General features: G+C 32.6%; 1 protein-coding gene across 1 annotated transcript in view; it reads right to left on the minus strand.

Annotated features, from left to right (window-relative positions):
* The window catches only part of LOC145260165 (uncharacterized), a 109,260-nt gene that overhangs the window by 60,011 nt on the left and 26,997 nt on the right, over positions 1-22,252 (minus strand). The window lies entirely within an intron of this gene.

Here is a 22,252-nt window from a genome sequence, read left to right on the forward strand (position 1 = left end):
GCACGCAGACATAGACATGGGAAGATGAGATACAGATGGAGAAGATCAAAAGCTTCAACATGAAAACTAAGATGAGGAAATGGAAGACATGTTTCAACGAGAGATTTCTCGTATGTACCAGACAATCAGTCAGACTATGTGCACACTTTCACTTTAGAGAAAACCTTTGCCAGTTTAAGTGTTGAAGGTAACATACAAAAACAATTATAGACCAAAACAAATTCAGTAAATCACAATAAGGTTGCTGGTTGTATGGCATATCAACTGTTTTCCGATTACTTTATGCTGTACTCAGTCAATGTAACAAGATGTTAAACGTCGTCATATTAAAATAATTATACGCGCTGTCATCATGTTTTGTAAATAAATACCTTTAACTTCCCTTACTCTCCATGCCTAAAACAAAATTTAAATTCTATGAGAAATGCTTCTTTCATAAAACTCAGTCTGCCCAACGCTATCGCTGGGCTGCTTTCCACCTACTATAACATAGCTGTTTCCAATTTCAACGGAAACGAGTCCTTGTTGCGCAGTCCTTTTAAACAATCAAATTCTATCAAATTTCCATCATTGCCGATCATCAGGGGGTTGTCTCACCGACCCCTTTATTCTCAGTATCTTTTATTTTTGACAAGTGGCAACGCTAGTAAAAAAAAATAATTAAAAAAAAATAATAGTATCTGGATTAGTAAATAGTTATTCCATTAATAGTCTCTCGTGTGCCATCAACTTTTTTTCTTTTTTTTTTTTTTTTTTGAGAAAATTCAGAATATTTTCTTTTCATCAATCATTCTGCTTTTATCATTAAAACTGTAAACATTGGTCGCAAAGATTACAATGAAAGACTCGACTGACTTTTTTCACATTTTGAAGGATTCAAACAATGCAAACCGTGTTAACTTTATTTTATCTTTCCATAATCAGATTGGGACGATTCTGTTTGTGACCACAATCACACATTCAGATTTTTTCTCAAATGTTTCCTTGTGACATTAAAGAGAATCGCATGTTTTGTCAGACGTTCAATTTCCTATTCGTCCAGATGGTATTTATATACACACACAAACACACGCTTATAAAAAACAACTTCTAGGCTATTTTATATAGATAGAGATTTTGTCCGTCACAATTTTTTATATACAAAAATACATTATAGAATGGTTTTCATTTCTTAATTTTACAAATTGAAATCTGCATTAACAATAATAAATTCCTAACAAAACCGATGTCATGATTGGAAATCGAAATCTTTAGATCTTCAGTTTGGAATTCTATTAAGTGAACTATTTAGATTTTATTTTTATAGATAGAGCTCAAACCATGGCACTCAAAACATTAATTATGCAATTGATGTGTTGTCATTAGTTTGTTTTATGTCATTTTTTCAAAATATAAATTCAAAACATAATCGATAAACTCTTAACTACATGTCACGTAACACTGAAACTAACAAAATAGCCATACACCAAGGTTGGCTTATAACGAGTAAAGTATGTGTTTGAATAGACGATTAAATCGTACAGTAATATAACAGCAAGATGAAATTAAAAATGTTCATTTCAGCTTGCTCACATATTTCTAATAATTTTGCGCATGCGCAAATTCAATCATAGCTATAAGAGTTTTAATTTTAAATGTTTCCTGTCTATTTGTTGATTTAGCTAAAACGGTGGGGATCGCAACTGGAGCGTTAAATGTGTTTGTTTTTATTCTAGCTGATGGAACCCAATTATTTTTTTAACTTTTAGAAAGAAGTACTATATACTAGTGTTGGAGTGATTAATTGGAATCGGAAAAATCGGAACTTTCTTGTAAAATCAGAATCGGAATCGAAAAATGTGTGACTATGTTTCTTTTATTATTTTTCTTAATTTAATTTTGTATTAAAAATATATTCCAGTGCTGTTAGTAGTAATAAAGTATAAAAATTCTGTTTTATTATATTTTTTTCCAGTTTTATCTTTCGTGTGGGAGGTGAAAGTTGTTATATAGGTCTCAAATATTAATCGTAACATTTTCAATGGTTTAGACCGGCATCCTCAGAGAGAGTAAGTAGAACATTAGTGAGAGAGACGGAGAGTGGAAAGTTTTCGTAGTAGCAGCTGCTAGATCCGTTGTGGGCATCGACGAGCCAGTTGCTGGGGTCAGTAACTGGGTTCGTGTGGGGAAGATAGGTGGGTGATGTGTTAGGATAAGCAGTTTAATGTTTTTGCTTGTAGTAAAACTAATTGTATTGATTGTGGGTTGAAATGTTTATATATGACTTCTAATGTTTTCAGGATATTTTTACGTTTGTTACATGGTGTCTGTTTTGGGCTAAGATTTGTTTGACTTCGATAGTGGAACAGTTTTGTTCTTTTTTGAGATGTTGGAAGATTGTGCTGGGGTCGATATTATGAATATGATAGTGTCGTTGTTATGTAACCAACATAACTGTTTATTTTAGATAATTGTAAAAATTACACTCTCCACATGGCATTTAAAGCTATAGATAACATTTTTTTCTAATAGTTTTATGGTTGAGGAAATATTGTTTATTGCTACGAGGTTTTGGGTCTTCAATTTTGTATAGTAAATGATAATGTTATTATTGTTGTCAGTTGGGAATGCGTATCTGTGTATGCTATTTCTACGGCTTTTTTCTTCTAATTTAACGTTGGGTTGCATATGATTGCAATAAAACATGTTAATATAGTTAGGGTTGTGGTCCTGTGTGCTATTATTATGGGTGGTTGTATTTTTAAGTTTTGTTGCATAGATTTAATTTGTTGATCTTCGATATGATTGAGAAATTCATTATTAACAAATAGTTGTTTGATGCTTTTTACTTGGATGAGTAGTGTTTTTTTTAGTCGAGCAGATTAGTTTTGCACGGTTAAGATTTTTTTAACAGTGGATATTTTACAGCGATGAAAACACTCTCTTGAAATTTAGGAAATAAGAATTCAAGTTAGGTTTTTTTCTAGCAAGAGTCGCAAAATGTATAAGAACGTCAGGAAGGATAATTTTGTTACAAATATATAAAATAAAGTATTAACTCTATAATAATAAATACGAAATCTGCAGAGATTAAAAGATATTTTGGCGTGTTTTACAACCCCGCAAGGCCAAGCGTCCCCCGCTAGTTATAATAAAACTTAAAATACTATTTTAAAGACTTCTAGAATTTTATTACCAAGGGAGATAGCTTGCATGCAAACATCCTATAGTAATAGAACGTTTCATGTCGATATGGGGAATAGATTGATATATTGATCTTATCCCCAAAATCAGGAAACAATAAAAAAAAAATTCTAGCTAGGCATATTTATTAAAAAAAAAAAAAAAAAAAAAAAAAACGTATTTAATCGAAATATTTTAATAGACGCAAGTTAGTGTACAATGTGTTGTATTTTCATTAGACAATCTTCCTAGGAATTACTTTCTTCTTTATTAAGAGTGGGAGGAATTCTCAAGGTGTTACATCTTATTTAGCATAGCATATTTAGCATAGTATCCATTCTGTTGTAATAAAACCGTTCTCACAGAAAGTACTTTCTCACTTTTTAAAGAAGGTGGGGAATCCTCCAAGGTTTTATATCCTCTTCTAGGAGAAAGAGAAATATCTATTCTATCATCATAGGAGAATTTTCTTAGGGATTACCTTTATCTTTTTGGAGGAGTACTGCAGTGCAGCATCTATTGATTATTATATTATACTTGCTGAAATTACGTTATCCTTTTACTGGGGATACTACCTGGTATCACTTTATTTTCGAGTGGGTTATATCTATTTGTTGTTTTATGTCATCCTACGTGACATTATCCTCCGACGCAATGTCATTCTATGCATCACCATCATATTTTTTAAATGATAGGTTTCTCAAGACTTACCTCCGACTTTTGGCGTAGTATAGTACATTTTCATTTATTAAAATATATTCCTCTCAGAAATGATATCCTCTTTGGGAGGGCGCACTATATAATATGTTCTTTCCTCATGACAAAATCCTTAGTATCTGTCCTGTTCCATGTATATCCTTCTCTCAGACAATGCTCCTATTTTTTTAAAGAAGCGGGTGGGGTTACTTTCATTTTTTGTTGTTTAGTCCTCATATTCCATAAGTAATGTTTCTGAAAAATGGAAAGAATTGCTGTTTTCTGGGTCAGAATCTATCCATCTAACACTTATCACTAGCTGCTTTTTAACATTGAAATCGTATTTTAAGCCTCTTACGTCAAGCAGCTTTATGTCTTGTCTGGAGCAATTTTCTATAAGAAAATATTTGGATTCGTCACGAATCTACCAACAATTTCTCACACTCTCTATCATTGCGTAAATCTATGTACAAATTCCATGAACAAAGTTTCTTTCCTAGAATTACTCGCCTCTGGAAATGTTCCGCTGGCCTGTTTTCCAGTTAACTACAACGTGGTTGCCTTCAAATCCAATGTAAACATATTCTTGATGTCTCGCCTTCTAAAATAGTCAAATTCTATCCAGTTTCCACGAATAACGATCATGCTGTTGTCTCAATGACCACCTTAAATTCATTAATCCTTATTCTCGAGTGGTCTCCGGGCTTGATAAGTGGTAACTCCTTTGTAACAGATACTTTTACTTTCTACAATAGAAATGTGTTAATTTGCTTTGAATTAAGAGATCATTTAAAATTCAATTGGTTTCTATTCGAAATCATTTTCATAGATCTTGAATTTTATTTGTCCAGCTTTATTTTCATAAATCTTTCAACATCGAACCATCGAAATACTTTTCAAGTTTTGTTTATATGATAAAAGGTGGGGGGCGTGACTGTGGTCAAGCGGTTAACAACACGAATTAGTGACTCTGGTATTTTAAGTTTGAATTCAGTTTGCCCCCCCCAAATCATTTTTACTTGGAATGTTGTCAACCCTCTTGTGATCCTTTCTGTAAGTACCCGATGCCCCTAGAAGAAATTCTGACTACAAAATTATCGGGATAACCAATGTCAACAATAGAACCTTTGGATCCATACAAGATGATAATAGTTGTCAAAGTTGTGTCAGGCAGAGAAGATGTCTGCGGCAACTCTTCAAATCGTTTCGCCAGAGCACAAGGTAAGAATCTTACAGCTGTTAGTCTTTGTTAATCGTCCCCTCCCCCAAAATATAAAATAGAATTAATAATGATTTGTCGCTGTACATAGAAATAAATGTAAACAGCAATGACAATATAAAACTCCAATTTACGTTTGTTAAAATAACACGGCAAATAAGCAATAAACCAAGTAATCAGTTTCCTTGGTCGAAGGTGGAAAGAATCCTCATATTTACTCCATTTTTTAAATTCATTTATAGTTTGTGTATATAAACAAACAAGCAAACATAAATCGGAAACTCGAAAGCCAAATGAAACAAAATTGTAAACCACATCTTAACATGTAAAATATTAGCGTGATTTAATTTTAATCATTTATAGTTTGTGAAGCGGTTATCCCTTTATATATAAAATGAACTCATTTTTCCCCTATGATTTTGACATTAATAGGATTAAAACTCAAGACATTTTATGTGAATGATTAATATGCACAAACTGCAGCACAATATCTGAGATGTGTTACAGACATATTACCTCTCTACTTCCTCGATAATCGTAGATTCCTTTATTTTTTCTGGTAAGAGTTCACTGCCAAAATCGGTTAAAATCAATGGAGGTAGTAAAATCTTTTCTCTCTAATTAATTCCTCCTTCCCTCGCCATCATTTACATCGTTTCCGGGATCGTTCACAAAAGACAGTTACGAAGGAACACCGGTTTGGGTTTTCCTTACTTCGTAGTTGCTTAAAAAAACTGGAATGGAATTTTAGCGTTCCTTTTCGTTCTATGCTTTCTGCTAGGTGAAACGCACTATAGACTTAACCGAATCGAAAGTTTATTTATGCCATTTTTTTGTTTCGCTTTTCGCTGTGTTCTTTTGCTTTTTGTTTTTCCGATTTCTTTTTTTAAAAAAAGTTTTACGTTTATTTTGGTTTTTCCAATTTTTTTAAAGAAAAAAATATATATAAACAGGTCTATTACTTCGCTATTCTTTACTTTACCCCCCTTACACACACACACACTTCTAAACACCCGATCAACGCCGGGTACCCCCGCTAGTAATGGAAATAAACCTGTAAACTTAAAAATCGATTTGGCAATAGGGATAGAAAAGGAGACGAAATGTTTTCTAAAGCGTCCCTAATAACCGTTTAGTAAAAACGAATGACTTTCTCGTTATCTTTATTATTAAAATAGCATAGAATTAATGATTTGTCACTGCATCTTTATGAATATAATAAAATATAATTAATAATTATAGTAAAGGAGAGAAATGTAAACTGCAGTGCAAATATAAAACTCCCATTTCCGTTTGGTATAATGGCAAATAAGCAATAAACCAAGTAATTTGTTTCCTACTGATAAGGATGGAATAAAAAATGTAGTGCGAAGAAATCTTTCTTTCTAGATAATAAAGTGTGTAATCAACGTATCTAATTTGTAATGATTCTACGCAGGGAAGCCAAGTTTGTGTTAATCTCTAGCGTTCTTTTTTTAAGTATGTTTAGGCCAATTTTAAATCATAAGAAAAATCTAAAATCAGTTTAATTATGAATAAATTTTGTCATAATAAAAATATTTATTAGATTAATTTTAATTTGTAAAAGAAAAAACGACATTAAAAAAAATCCAAAATCAGCGAATTTATTCAATTTTGTCATAAAAAACGATTGCTTGATTAATATTGCTAAGAAAACAGGTTTTACTTTATTATAATAAACCATACATAAATTATGTCTGAATGTGAAGAATTTTTTTAGAATGACAAAATTTAATAATTATCTGCTGATTTTTAACTTTTTCATTATCGTTTTTTGTTTTGCAATTTAAAAAGAATCCAATAATCCTTTTTTATATTGAAAAATATATTGACAACTTACTGATTTAAAATATTTCAATCGTTTATTTACTAAAGAAAATTAAAATCAATTTACTAAATAATTATTTTTTTACAAAATGTATTTACAAAATTTGACTATTGATATAATTGGATGATTTCAAACATTTTCTTCTGTATGCAATTCATTTTATTTCTTCTGTCAAAAAATTATAATCAATATAATAATCGTTTTTATGATGAGAAAATTCATAGATATTTAAAATTTTTAAAAGTGCAACAAAATGCCAAATAAATTTTTATTAGTGCATAAGGCACATCTGATTGAATGTAAATAAAATATTTTTTAATTCTAGTATCTTCCTTTTTATAGTTTAATATTAATAGTTTTCGGTCAAATAATTTTCCAGTTAAACATTTTGTTGAACATTTTTATGTTGAGGCAGAAATCTTTTTCAAGAAAATATATATATTAGTCACTACACCAATTATTGGTTAGATATATAAAATAACTTAATTATATCAGAATGTAAAGAAATGCAATCCATTTTTAACAGAGATTTTGATTTCATTAAACAAAAAAAAATGAAATATCTCAGTGAAGAATGTAATAAAATAATTAAGCGATTTAAATAGTTGTTTTCTGATACATTACATTTTCTAAAGAAAATGAAAAGTGCCTTATTAAGAGACGTTCTTCAACCGTTTAATGAGCGATGACAGTGGTCTCAGCAACACGAAACATTTAAACTTACGGAAAAGAGATAACGCATTGCTTTTAAAACACTTTCTCTGATGATATTCTACTATCCGAAAGTTATAAGAAAACGTTAAAGAAAATAAGTTTTCTTTTTAAATATTTCTATTGTCTGTATCGTTTCAAAGACATTTTGTCTACTTATCGGAGTTTCAATTTCTAAATAATGCTTGCATGAACATTTACCAAATTGAAATATTTAAAAAATTTTATTATCTAAGATTTAAAATATATTTGTAGAGTCAGTTTCAATTGACAAAAAATGTATCAGAAATGCTAGATATGAGGATTCATGTTCTAGAATAAAATCTTTGTGATGCTTTATCAAATTGCTGAAAAACTCTGATGCTTTATAAACTTGCTGAAAAACTCTGATGCTTTATAAACTTGCTGAAAAACTCTGATGCTTTATAAACTTGCTGAAAAACTCTGATGCTTTATAAACTTGCTGAAAAACTCTGATGCTTCATAAACTTGCTGCTAAACTCTGATGCTTCATCAAATTGCTGCTAAACTCTGATGCTTCATCAAATTGCTGCTAAACTCTGATGCTTCATCAAATTGCTGACAAACTCTGATGCTTCATCAAATTGCTGACAAACTCTGATGCTTCATCAAATTGCTGACAAACTCTGATGCTTCATCAAATTGCTGACAAACTCTGATGCTTCATCAAATTGCTGACAAACTCTGATGCTTCATCAAATTGCTGACAAACTCTGATGCTTCATCAAATTGCTGACAAACTCTGATGCTTCATCAAATTGCTGACAAACTCTGATGCTTCATCAAATTGCTGACAAACTCTGATGCTTCATCAAATTGCTGACAAACTCTGATGCTTCATCAAATTGCTGCTAAACTCTGATGCTTCATCAAATTGCTGCTAAACTCTGATGCTTCATCAAATTGCTGCTAAACTCTGATGCTTCATCAAATTGCTGCTAAACTCTGATGCTTCATCAAATTGCTGCTAAACTCTGATGCTTCATCAAATTGCTGCTAAACTCTGATGCTTCATCAAATTGCTGCTAAACTCTGATGCTTCATCAAATTGCTGCTAAACTCTGATGCTTCATCAAATTGCTGCTAAACTCTGATGCTTCATCAAATTGCTGACAAACTCTGATGCTTCATCAAATTGCTGACAAACTCTGATGCTTCATCAAATTGCTGACAAACTCTGATGCTTCATCAAATTGCTGACAAACTCTGATGCTTCATCAAATTGCTGACAAACTCTGATGCTTCATCAAATTGCTGACAAACTCTGATGCTTCATCAAATTGCTGACAAACTCTGATGCTTCATCAAATTGCTGACAAACTCTGATGCTTCATCAAATTGCTGACAAACTCTGATGCTTCATCAAATTGCTGACAAACTCTGATGCTTCATCAAATTGCTGACAAACTCTGATGCTTCATCAAATTGCTGACAAACTCTGATGCTTCATCAAATTGCTGACAAACTCTGATGCTTCATCAAATTGCTGACAAACTCTGATGCTTCATCAAATTGCTGACAAACTCTGATGCTTCATCAAATTGCTGACAAACTCTGATGCTTCATCAAATTGCTGACAAACTCTGATGCTTCATCAAATTGCTGACAAACTCTGATGCTTCATCAAATTGCTGACAAACTCTGATGCTTCATCAAATTGCTGAAAAACTCTGATGCTTCATCAAATTGCTGAAAAACTCTGATGCTTCATCAAATTGCTGAAAAACTCTGATGCTTCATCAAATTGCTGAAAAACTCTGATGCTTCATCAAATTGCTGAAAAACTCTGATGCTTCATCAAATTGCTGAAAAACTCTGATGCTTCATCAAATTGCTGAAAAACTCTGATGCTTCATCAAATTGCTGAAAAACTCTGATGCTTCATCAAATTGCTGAAAAACTCTGATGCTTCATCAAATTGCTGAAAAACTCTGATGCTTCATCAAATTGCTGAAAAACTCTGATGCTTCATCAAATTGCTGAAAAACTCTGATGCTTCATCAAATTGCTGAAAAACTCTGATGCTTCATCAAATTGCTGAAAAACTCTGATGCTTCATCAAATTGCTGAAAAACTCTGATGCTTCATCAAATTGCTGAAAAACTCTGATGCTTCATCAAATTGCTGAAAAACTCTGATGCTTCATCAAATTGCTGAAAAACTCTGATGCTTCATCAAATTGCTGAAAAACTCTGATGCTTCATCAAATTGCTGAAAAACTCTGATGCTTCATCAAATTGCTGAAAAACTCTGATGCTTCATCAAATTGCTGAAAAACTCTGATGCTTCATCAAATTGCTGAAAAACTCTGATGCTTCATCAAATTGCTGAAAAACTCTGATGCTTCATCAAATTGCTGAAAAACTCTGATGCTTCATCAAATTGCTGAAAAACTCTGATGCTTCATCAAATTGCTGAAAAACTCTGATGCTTCATCAAATTGCTGAAAAACTCTGATGCTTCATCAAATTGCTGAAAAACTCTGATGCTTCATCAAATTGCTGAAAAACTCTGATGCTTCATCAAATTGCTGAAAAACTCTGATGCTTCATCAAATTGCTGAAAAACTCTGATGCTTCATCAAATTGCTGAAAAACTCTGATGCTTCATCAAATTGCTGAAAAACTCTGATGCTTCATCAAATTGCTGAAAAACTCTGATGCTTCATCAAATTGCTGAAAAACTCTGATGCTTCATCAAATTGCTGAAAAACTCTGATGCTTCATCAAATTGCTGAAAAACTCTGATGCTTCATCAAATTGCTGAAAAACTCTGATGCTTCATCAAATTGCTGAAAAACTCTGATGCTTCATCAAATTGCTGAAAAACTCTGATGCTTCATCAAATTGCTGAAAAACTCTGATGCTTCATCAAATTGCTGAAAAACTCTGATGCTTCATCAAATTGCTGAAAAACTCTGATGCTTCATCAAATTGCTGAAAAACTCTGATGCTTCATCAAATTGCTGAAAAACTCTGATGCTTCATCAAATTGCTGAAAAACTCTGATGATTCATCAAATTGCTGAAAAACTCTGATGATTCATCAAATTGCTGAAAAACTCTGATGATTCATCAAATTGCTGAAAAACTCTGATGATTCATCAAATTGCTGAAAAACTCTGATGATTCATCAAATTGCTGAAAAACTCTGATGATTCATCAAATTGCTGAAAAACTCTGATGCTTCATCAAATTGCTGAAAAACTCTGATGCTTCATCAAATTGCTGAAAAACTCTGATGCTTCATCAAATTGCTGAAAAACTCTGATGCTTCATCAAATTGCTGAAAAACTCTGATGCTTCATCAAATTGCTGAAAAACTCTGATGCTTCATCAAATTGCTGAAAAACTCTGATGCTTCATCAAATTGCTGAAAAACTCTGATGCTTCATCAAATTGCTGAAAAACTGTTCTGTTGTGGAGAGTAGTTTCAGGATATTTGAACGAGTATTCTAAATAACTATTTAGAATGCGTGTCCAAATCTCCTGAAATTGAATATAGATCTTACATGTCTGAAACCATGAAAATAGAATGTATGCAGTTAAGTGACCATTACAAGTAGAAAGGGCTCAAAATATTCTTATATTTCAGCAATTTGCATAATTTTATGTAGTTTGCCTGTAGCTTAAATGGCATTACAATTAGAGGTAAAACCTTTTTTGTCGGAATAGATTAAGCTTCATTAGTGTTTACAACAACGATTTATACCTACTATAATATTGCACAAAGAATGAAAAACTTCCCTTGCGGTGTCCTAATTTATTCCATCAATTATGTCACTTTCGAAGCCATGTTTAATGCAAATTTGACCAACAAAACGGCAAGAAGAGAATTTAAAAACGACTATGAATATGCAGATTCCTAGAGTTACAAAAAATAAACTTCATCTGAATTTTAAAACTTACCTTAATAATATATCTATCGTAATGTACAAACCAACTCAAATTTACACGGCTCAAAACTTATTATACAACATCGTTGCATGTCGTAAAACTTAAAGTTAAATTATTTTATGTTTTACGGGTTTTTTTAAAGTAAAATTACATTTTATATCTGTTTATTTCTATAATGTTGAGTATGTGCATATGCTTATATATCTGTAAAGAATTGTCAGTTGCAAATAAACTACAAGAGAGGATTGAAAATGATAAGTGGAAAAGACAGAATGTGATTATTTCAGATGACCAAACAAATACTAGAAAACATTGAACAAAAACGAAGCCATGTTATAGTTGGTTGGGAAGCAGCCTCATTGTATTGTGTGTAATACATGAGAGCTCGGAAGGAAACTATTCATGCAAGTTCCGTTTAGTTTTAGTTAAAGGGAGAAAGGAAAGTTTTTGCCGGGTTCGTAGTAAGATGAGCTCTTGCTGTGAATGTTTTACAGGGCAAGGAAACATGAAACTCAATCGACAATCTTAGTGATGTCATTCCCACTAGGTGGGTTTAGCCGGCTTATTTCTAAAGAGTAGGTTTGTAGGGAAAATCAAAGTCACAAGCAGTCTCCAGTTACATGTATATTTCGGCCAGGGGAGAAGACGAGGTTAGGTTATTGCTGTTCTTGTAAGGACGTGTCGACCTTCTCTCATATGCAGTGCTGGGTATTCTCAAATCGTAACCTATCTGATACTGACCAGACATGAAGTTGCTTAACTTCGACGTGATTATGCCGTATATCATTAATATATACCTTGTTTTATATAACAAAGGAGAGTTACGTGTGAGGCTCAGGAAGTTGAAGGGACGAAACAATAAGTCGGAAAGTTCAGTATGTTTTTTATCCATTCAGTTATTGGTGGGATGCAGAGATACATGTGGATTGGACGCATTGTCATTTATTGTGAGAATTTTGAATTGGTTGACTTTCCGAGGGTAAGTCGGTGGGGAAGAAAGGAGTGCTGGTAGCTGTGACCAACACAACCGGTGGTCCGTTAATCAAAGAACCTGAGTGCCTATTCCTTACAAGTTAAATAGACATTCCAGTCACGCGTGAATCTCGTTGACTGAGAGTTTGAGTAGATAAAAAGGGGTGGCCGCTCTACTGTTGTTGTAGTAGTTGTTGTCTTTTAGACAAATTACACTTCGACCATCGTTACGCATTTGCTACTTTTACAAGGAAAGACTGTAAGCAAGGTCACCATTTCGTTGCAAGCCCTTACTGCCTTTTCTTATCCCCTCCCTCTTCTTGTTGGTGAAATAATCCAAACAAAATTGCAACGAAGTTTATTGCCCCTCTTCTAGAATTGAATTATTCTAGTATTTGCTGTCTTTTGCCTGAATTGTAACATGAAGGATTCAGTCTCTATGGAGGAGTTTGATCTTAAACGGAAACTTCTACAAAGAAATGTGCTGACTACTCTAGAAGGACTAGAAAAAGAAAAGAGTCCTGAGGAAGTGCTTTTCCGTTTCAAGAGGGAACTTGAGGAATGGATGGAAGAGTTGGAAGCCGTTTCATTTGGTATGGAGGAGATTTATGCTAAAGATGGAGATGCAGAGACCCTGGCCAGCTTAAGTACTGCCTCCTTTCGCTTTAAATCCGATGTCAGACGAAGGTTAAGTTTACTGCGAGAGACTCGGCAAGCCGAGACCCCAGCGGTCACCTTATTGGATAGAGATATTGACTCGATTCCTAAGCAAGAGAACCCGATGACCCCTGATAAGAGATCTTCACTTTCCAAATTGGCAGCCCAATCATCATTTTCGGTGGAGCCATTTAAAATAAAGTTGAAGGGACCTCACTTCAACGAAAATGACTTAAACCGTCTTTTCTTCCCCTCCCCTCCTACTCGTCGGTATGCTAATTCCGATACTATGTCTGATGAATTGCTCTTCCGGAAAACTAAAAGAGTAAATACATTACTGTTGATGTTCATGTGTATTTCATGAAGCAAGTAACGAGTCGTTTCGGCAACAATTTGTTTAATCAATGACGACCGTGCACGTAACAGGGGATGCTAAGTGAATTTTTTAAAATTTGGCATTGAAAACATGTTTTTTTTAAGGCGAACAGCAGGCAAGTCTTACGTTTAGATGTTGGTTTGGTTGTTTTTGTTTTACGGTATATCAACACTTTTCGGGTTATTTAATGCCGACACCTTTGAAGAATTTTTTTTAATAGAATATATTCGTTTTTTATAAGTCGGTTTCTATTTAACCCATAATTGGGACACTAACAGGTAACACCACAGAGTGAATCTGAGAGCAATGACAATTAAAGTGTGGCTCCACACTCTCAAATGCTCGCAAGCTGGGGCCTCGCCATCGGATATAGTTTAAGGTCGTATCCAGGACTGGTTGACGTTTAGAGAATTATAGTTTTTCTTTAATAGTTCTGAATGTCAAAAATCAAAACTTCTATTTAGTTTATCTATTTCAACTATTCCAGCAAGTAGTCTTAAAATATTTATTTTACGAAAATTAACTTCACATTTAAAATAGCTTCACGGGTGTTTCCCACGAAAGATACTCTCGATTGTCTATTTACAGCGTTTGCTAAAAATTACATTTGTTTACAAATTCGTGACTGGTAACTCTTGCTCTTTATGTTAATAAAATAATTCATTGACGTACTGAATAATTCATTTTCTAATCTATCCATATTATCAAACTGGAATGGAGAGTTACAGATCTAGTTATTAAAGATACGGACCTGGGTGATTCAAGTTCGAATTTCATAAAATCACTTTGTGATATTAGATACCTTCCCGTGGTCCCTTCCGCAAGTAACCGATGTTATTCTAGAAAGAATTCCAACTAGAAAAATTGAAAATCAACACACAACAAAGTATTGGGATTCATACGATATGAGGATGATCAAACATGAATGGAGTTTTACCACATTACATTTTAGCTAAAACCTCATTAATGAAAAACGTTGATAGTGGTTAAACTTTTAAACATTTTCTTTTCCATTAATATACTTACAAAGCCCTCAACTAGTTAGCCTTTACACTTTTGATGTCTAGCGAACATCAAGCAGCTTTTCACTGTACTTTCATAAAGGAATATTTTTAAATATTAAAAAAACCCAACAATCTCTCTTTTGCATTTTCTTCCTATTCTTTTCACTATTATAGCATTCTCCTGTATTTGTAGCAAAACTAACACCGATATTTATGGAGTCTTTTAAATAACAAAGGCGAAAAATTAAATGGTGTCATAAATTGTTTGACAAGTCACTAACTCACGATGTGAGTTTTTTTTTTAAGAGAAATCTCTGTATTTGCATTAATTTTATGTTGCATTTGTTAAATATTATGAGATCAAATCCATTAAGTAATACACATTTTATATTGAGAAATACACGCTCTTAATGTGTAAATATCAGCAAAAGTTAACCAATAAGGATCAAAGAGACAGTCATTTTGGATAACAAATTTTTTAGCTAATGTTTACATATTTAAAGTGTGTATTTCGTAAAACAAAAAGTGTATTACTCGATAGATTTTAACTGTAAAAGATTCCTCATAATAGTATTAAAACCCCCCAGATATTAAAGCTTACATAGATTTTTAATTCGAAATAAATGCATTTAAGTTAATTAGCTAATTATTCTTATTCTATTGAATATTATCAAACCTAAATTATATATATATATATATATATATATATATATATATATATATACTATTTATGTACAATATGAATTATATATATATATATATATATATATATATATATACATTATTTATGTACAATGAATATAGGTAGAATCCAATGCAAATCTGATACATTGTAAATTTACATATATATATATATAGTCGGTCGGTTCATATTTTTACTATTTCTTATACGTCTGGTGATAGCTCAAACGTTAGGGACTGAGGCTGGAGTGCTAAATGTTTTGGTCTCGACTGTAGCTGATTACACCGAAGTCATTTATTTTTCTTACTTTTGAAATCACTACTATATATTCGGTACAATAATCAATAAAGAATTGACTATAATATTAAATAGGAAATCTGTATAAATTAAAATCATATATAAAAGCGTTTTATGACCGGGCAACGCGGGGCACGTTGGTGGTAAGCTGTAAAAATAAACCACAAAATTTAATGCTTTGTCTAAAAGGAATCAACAATAACAAAATCTACACGAGTTCATTTTTTTTTATATGCGGGTATGCAAACAAAATTAAAAATAACACGAACAGGAAAGTCCTTTCAAACTATTTTAAGAAACCGTCATTTTCCATAATTATTAGTTCCCCTTCACCGCCGTTACGTTTTTTTAAGCCGTGTTATTTAATGAAGATTAAAACATTAAAGTACAGTTATTTTCTGAGCGTTAAACGGACGAAAGTTTTGTTCGTATAGAAATTTCTAAGTTATTTTTGTATCAACAAATTTACTCACAAAATTCATTACATAAAACTGGAGTGCTAAATGTTTTGGTTTCGATTGTAGCTGATAACACCAAAGTCATTTGTTTTTACTTTTGAAATCACTATAATATATTAGGTAAAATAACCAATAGAAAATTGGTTCTATAGTAATAAATACGAAATCTTCATAAGTTTCTAATTCTTATGGAAATTGCTTTAGACACGACATGAGGCCCCTTAATGTAAGTAGCTAGAGCTTATTGATCTTTATATTTTAATAACGAACACCATTTCTCAAATTGTAACCAATCTAAATGAATAAGTCTTGGGTATAAACACATGGCGGTTATGTTAAATACAGCAACACAACAATGAAAGATTTCGCTGTGGAATTTCCACAGACCCCGCTAGTTATCAATAAATAAGCATTGGAATTTAATTCCGGCATAGTGTACAACTATTAAAAAACATTTATAATTATCTAAGGGGCCAGTAATAGTAGGAAAAGGAAAAGTTGTTACTTTCTCAACCTAATATTCTCTAATGTCCGGTAATTAATTTTTACACCGTATAGCTTTAAGAAAAATAATGAATGATTAGTACAATGCGGGTGACAAGACGCTAGTCCTTTGTCAGTGATATTTACTATCAAAGCCGACACATTTATACACCTAGATGGTGTGTTTGCTAACACTAAGTATTAGGAAACGGTAGCTCGTCTAAGTATACCAGATTCATTTGGTCGGCGTGAGTAATCTAGCTGGTTGTTTTGTTTTAGGGCATATGAACACTTTCGAATGATTTAATGTTGGATACAGTCATTTTGTTAAAAGCTTTTATGCTTTGTTCGTTATATATTTAAATATTTATTTATGGTGTTTGGTTTGGTTGTTTTCTAGAGTAAAATTGCCGTTTTTGATTGAGCGAAAGGATTCAAACAAAAATGTTTCGTGCTTTTAAGGTCGAAATCCATGCATTCATTCAGACAGCCTGATCTGGTTCTACAAAATTTGGTTATCTAAAGCAAACCTATACATCAATGTGATGCTAGGAATAAAAGACCTACAGGCTAGAAACATAAAAGCCTTAAATATAAAAATGAGATCTTAAACGGATTCGAACCTGCGTCTTAGAATACGAATTGTCTTCAGAGTTAGTACGAATCTCATTTGTAGGTTTCTGCATCTTTAGGTTCTCAGTTCCATACATTTAAGAACGTATTTTCCTTACACCAAACGCGTGTTGATTTAAAACACACACACACACACACCTTTAAAACAATTTTGGGGGATTTTCTTTGCTTGTTTATATTGGTAATTTCAACGATTTCTTTAAAGGAATTCAATTATGGCATTTGAGTAGCCAAAGAAATCGGTTATCTGCGTTAGTTTTTAGTCTGAAATGCTTGATTATAATCTGTTGCCTGTAAATTTGTTTTTACGGGCAAAAGTAAATCGATTTGATAAATTGGGTCGAATTCTATGAAAACTTTAAACGGCACACATAACATTCCTATGAGGATAAACAGTTTCACTTAAGGATATCGGAGTACGACTGGTGAATTACCTATCACCGAACTATAGAATTCGATAACAGAATTCGAATCCGGTTTAATCTCTTAGTTAATATCAAGTAAAACATTAATACTAACTAAAAAAAGATCAACAAATGCAGAAGATGCCATGACCACAATTGGAACTGAAATAGTCAGATATTCATTTTGATGTCCACTTACTTTGCCATTCAGATCTTTTCATGAAGAAATCTGAAAATTACTTTGACATTAATTATAGCTATGATGTGACGTCATAAATTTATGATTTATGTCATGTATAGTTTTTCTTAAGAGTCTCACACTGCAACAGAGAGATGAAACTTTCAGGTTATAAATGCATAAATTCAATCATAATAACAATGCAATTTGTAATCCACTGAGCCATTCGGTCGAAATAAAAAGGAGGCATTACGTGTCAACGCATATATTTTTTAAATAAATAATGTTTATACATATTTTATTAGGTATTGAAACATAACGTACATTGTATCTATAATGATACGTAAAAGCTATAATTATTTTGTTATCGCTAGGAAAATCTACATATAGATAATTTAGTAGAACATCAGCCTGAAAATCTTAAAGTTTCGGCTTCGATTTTCGCGTTATTTGTTGTAAATTTAGGATTTAGAATTAATATATTTTCCCTTTTTTTTTTAATGAAAAATCATTTTCATATCGAAATGTGTTTTTTACGTTTACAAAATTCTGACTGACGGACTGAAAGTTGGTTGGATTTTTCGATTTTAGAGTTATTTATTAGGAATTCATGATTTAGCATTAGTGCAATATTTCCATTTCTAAAGAAATTTGAAATACTCGAAGAAACTGAAAATTTGGAAATATTCAGGAACTGATGTCTATTGTGTATGGGAAAAATCTGGAGGTATTTGTATTTTCACAAAGGTCATCCAGCCACTTTTTGCCTACAAAGAAATACATCATATCGTTACACTTAGCAGCTGTGTTCTTGAATCCATAATGATCCGTTGATTAGTTTCAAAGTTTATTTCAATGGCGGACTTAGAAAATTCGTGACAGATTGTTTCATGGTTATAGATATTAAAAGCTCAATATTCATACGAGCATGTTCAGATCTAATTTCGTGTGGGTCCAAACAGAAATTACTAAATACTAAGTGTAAATTACTTTCAAAGCTTCACGCCAGCTTCTTATTGACGTTTGACATTTAAACAAACTCAGGATTAATGTTGCCATATTTCAAAGACGAAAGTTTGAAAGAGAAAAGAAAGACAAATGTTAATTCAGGGACTTTAGAAAAATATAAATATTGATGGGGAGATATTTGAAACGTCTGGGCGTGTCTATAAAAACCAAGGAAAGGTACCGTGTCGTGATTTTGATATACGTCGCAAGCAGAATTCGATTAACGAGGAAAACATTCTTCTCCAGTTACACGGCTAGTGTATATTACAAATTATTTATACTTATCCCGTGTCAGATATATGGATCTATATGCACAGATGGAGGAAATCTATGAAAGAGATTAGAAGAAAAGGTGAAATTGAAAACATATATTGGATATATAGCAAAAACATTTCACTGCTGAGATTTACTTCTTTTCATCAATAAAAAAAAATCATACTCATCCCTTTACATATTAAAAACACCAAATTTATTCTATCATTACCTCATGGCTGTAGCGCACTATTCATAGAGTCAGATATACACTAGCAGGATCTGTGCCATGCTGTTACCCGAGAAAATTGTGAAAGCCAAGGAGTTTCTACTCTCAGAGTATTCTACATTTTCGATAATTGTAAGGAAGGCGTCAGTGTAAACATTGTTGGTTTTTTTTTACAAAGGAGACCCCCACTTATCAAGGCCAGGAGGCCACTCGAGGATAAGGTTTGATGAGTGTACAGTCGTCAATGGGAAAATATCGTAGTAATTGTTAGTAGTGGAAATTTGGTAAATTTTACTACTTAAAGGGATAGCTGATCAACAACTCGCTCACGTTAGTCTTGAAGACGACCATATTGTAGTCAGTTGGAAAGCAGACAAACGAAACAGAGTTCCACAGGTGTGCAGTTCTAAGAACGAAGCTTTGTTGATGGAATCTACGTTGAGGTTTATACACAGATAAAGAGTAGGGGAAATTATTGATAGTAGCTTCGGTTACGCAACTGTTTTCGTGAAAGTCAGGCAAAGAAGGACCATAGATTGGAGCTCAGACGAGCACTTGCCATAAAAAAACGATAAAGCAGAGAAAGGCTCGCAACGTCTGTTCTGTGGGAAGAGAAAAGGGCACCCCCACCAGGCTTGAAGTCTAAATAAAAATGAATGCTAAAATAAACCTAGCAATGGTTTCCAAATAATGACACAGGAAAACGACGAAATAATATCTCACTAATATATCATTTAACAAAAAAAAAAGAAAAGATTTATCCGGGAAAATAATTGAACTTTTACGTAGACAATTATTTTTAGCGTGTCTTTGACGAATCAAATATTTATGGAGAAAAACGACTATAATTACAATAACCCAGTGTTTATTTATTGTAAAAATCTTAACTACAGAAACGTTTGTCCGTCGAAAGGAGAAAAACCATTTGACTATTCTGGAAGTATCATGGATGACAAGCGCTCAATTTTGAAGCAAGGTTGCGCAAAATCTAACCACCCTCTCATTGTTGCATAGGGGTGTTATTTTTAGAACGTATAATCTGTATTGTTGTTGGTGTTCGTCTTAGGAAGAGTCTTAGAGTGATAGAGATTAGACAGTCTTAAGAGACTGTCTTAAGGTGGTAGTCTTAGTGAGAGAGATTAGAGTCTTAATAGCGTTTATGTGTTGAGTGTTCATATGATGTTCATGTTGTAAGAGATGGAGACATTGGTGAGATATAGAGACAGTACATATAAAGAGAGTTCTGTATATATATAATAGACAGAGTACATGTTACTACAGGAGAACCAATTCAATGAGAGGAGATTTATGAATATCTTGATAGCTAGACCGAGATATAGTGCGTTTGACATTTACGTCTTGACAGTTGTGCATATAATATAAACACGTTACCTTTTTCGTTGTAATGATGAACACAGAAGACGCAGATACACAAAGATAATGACGTTCTTTATTTCATGACCGGTCCATGAGGAATTCAAAATTTCTTTACATGGTTATTTCTAAAATCCTCCTCGCTTCCAGAGGGTGCCGAGAATCGATCTCGGCCTCTCTGCTCCTCTGATCTGACTGATCTAACTAACTTCGAACTCTTTTCTATATTGAGAACTCGTCACGTCATCGCATGATTAAACATGTGCTCATAAAGCACGTTGCATGAGATGCATCACGTTCCCAAATTTGACATGACCCCGAGTTCAGTAACCTATTTTTCAAATAGCATTTTTACAAAATATGTTTACAATTTCAAAGAAACAAATTCCATTATTACATTCCTTTTCCATATACAGATATGTAAGCTAAACAATTGCAATTCCTTATTTCAATAACATTCTGTATTTATTTTAACTTATGATTGGAATTTTCAATTCCAAATCTAGCTTCGCAAGTTCGAATCCTTGACTATCTTTTTTCATATTTACATTTAACTAATTCCATATTTTCTACTTACATGAAAAGGGGCCAACCCTTTATCATGCAACATCATGAGTTGGCATTGCTTGATTCTAATGGCAAGGGAAAATCCAAGATCACTAGAAACCCAGCCAACATAAGCAGAGAGAGTACATACAGCACTTTGTATTCCTAAATTGTCAACCATTTTAGTGCTTCCAAGTTTCAACGATTCTTAACATCTGCAATCTAACTGGAACGTTTGTATGAGCAAGGTTTCATCGTATATACTACATAGCATATATTTAAATAGAGACTGAGAGAAGGGATAATTTTGTTGACGATTTTTGTGAAGTCTGAAGGACGTATTCTTTGCTCTTTCAACAGGGGTTCCACGCCTCGCATTTAAAAAACGCTATCAGCATGAAGAGATTATAAATATTCGCTGTAAAAAGTGTATAATCTTAAAAATCTAAAACTAAAAATAGCTTTATTCATTTAATCAAAAAAAAAAATATAACATTATTTGGTGTTCTAAGATTTCAAATAACTAAATAATGTTTTTAAAGATGTGATCAAACTCCTATATCAAAAAATTGTTGGGTTGCATACAAAAATTAATCAATTCATACCTTCTTTACCAACGTTTTTCCTCGATACTTTATATAACTTCTAAATATGCTTTCCCTCAAGCATCTTATTTTAATTCTTATTTATTTTGTATCCTTGTTCACCTTTATTTTTCAGCACTTAAACTCGTCTCGCAATTTACGCATGCTTGGGAGAGTTCTCGTTTTTTTTTTCACCCCTTCACCCCGGAGTATTTTGAAAAGGAGTCAGTGAAACTTCCTTTTTAGCGCATATTTCTACAATTTTCCTTCTCGGTGAATAGAAAGAGTTTGGATTTCATTTTACTAAACACTTATCTGCATTTTTATATATATTTAGTCTACAGTATTTCAGACGCTGCCAAATTTTACGTGTAAGTAATATAAATAAAATTTAAGACATAAAAGTAAACACATACACTTGAAGAAGGATATAAAACTAGTTGGCCACTTGACAAATATGTATATTTTTATAACACTACTTTTTAGACTTTCTGCATGAAAACTAAGGGTATACAAGACCTGTTAAAAAGATAAGACTTAAGTGCTTAAACCATTAAAGAAA

Source organism: Euprymna scolopes, chromosome 3 (genome assembly GCF_053919585.1).
Source record: "Euprymna scolopes isolate OS-2025 chromosome 3, ASM5391958v1, whole genome shotgun sequence".
In the NCBI taxonomy this organism is placed as follows: Eukaryota; Metazoa; Mollusca; class Cephalopoda; order Sepiida; family Sepiolidae; genus Euprymna; species Euprymna scolopes.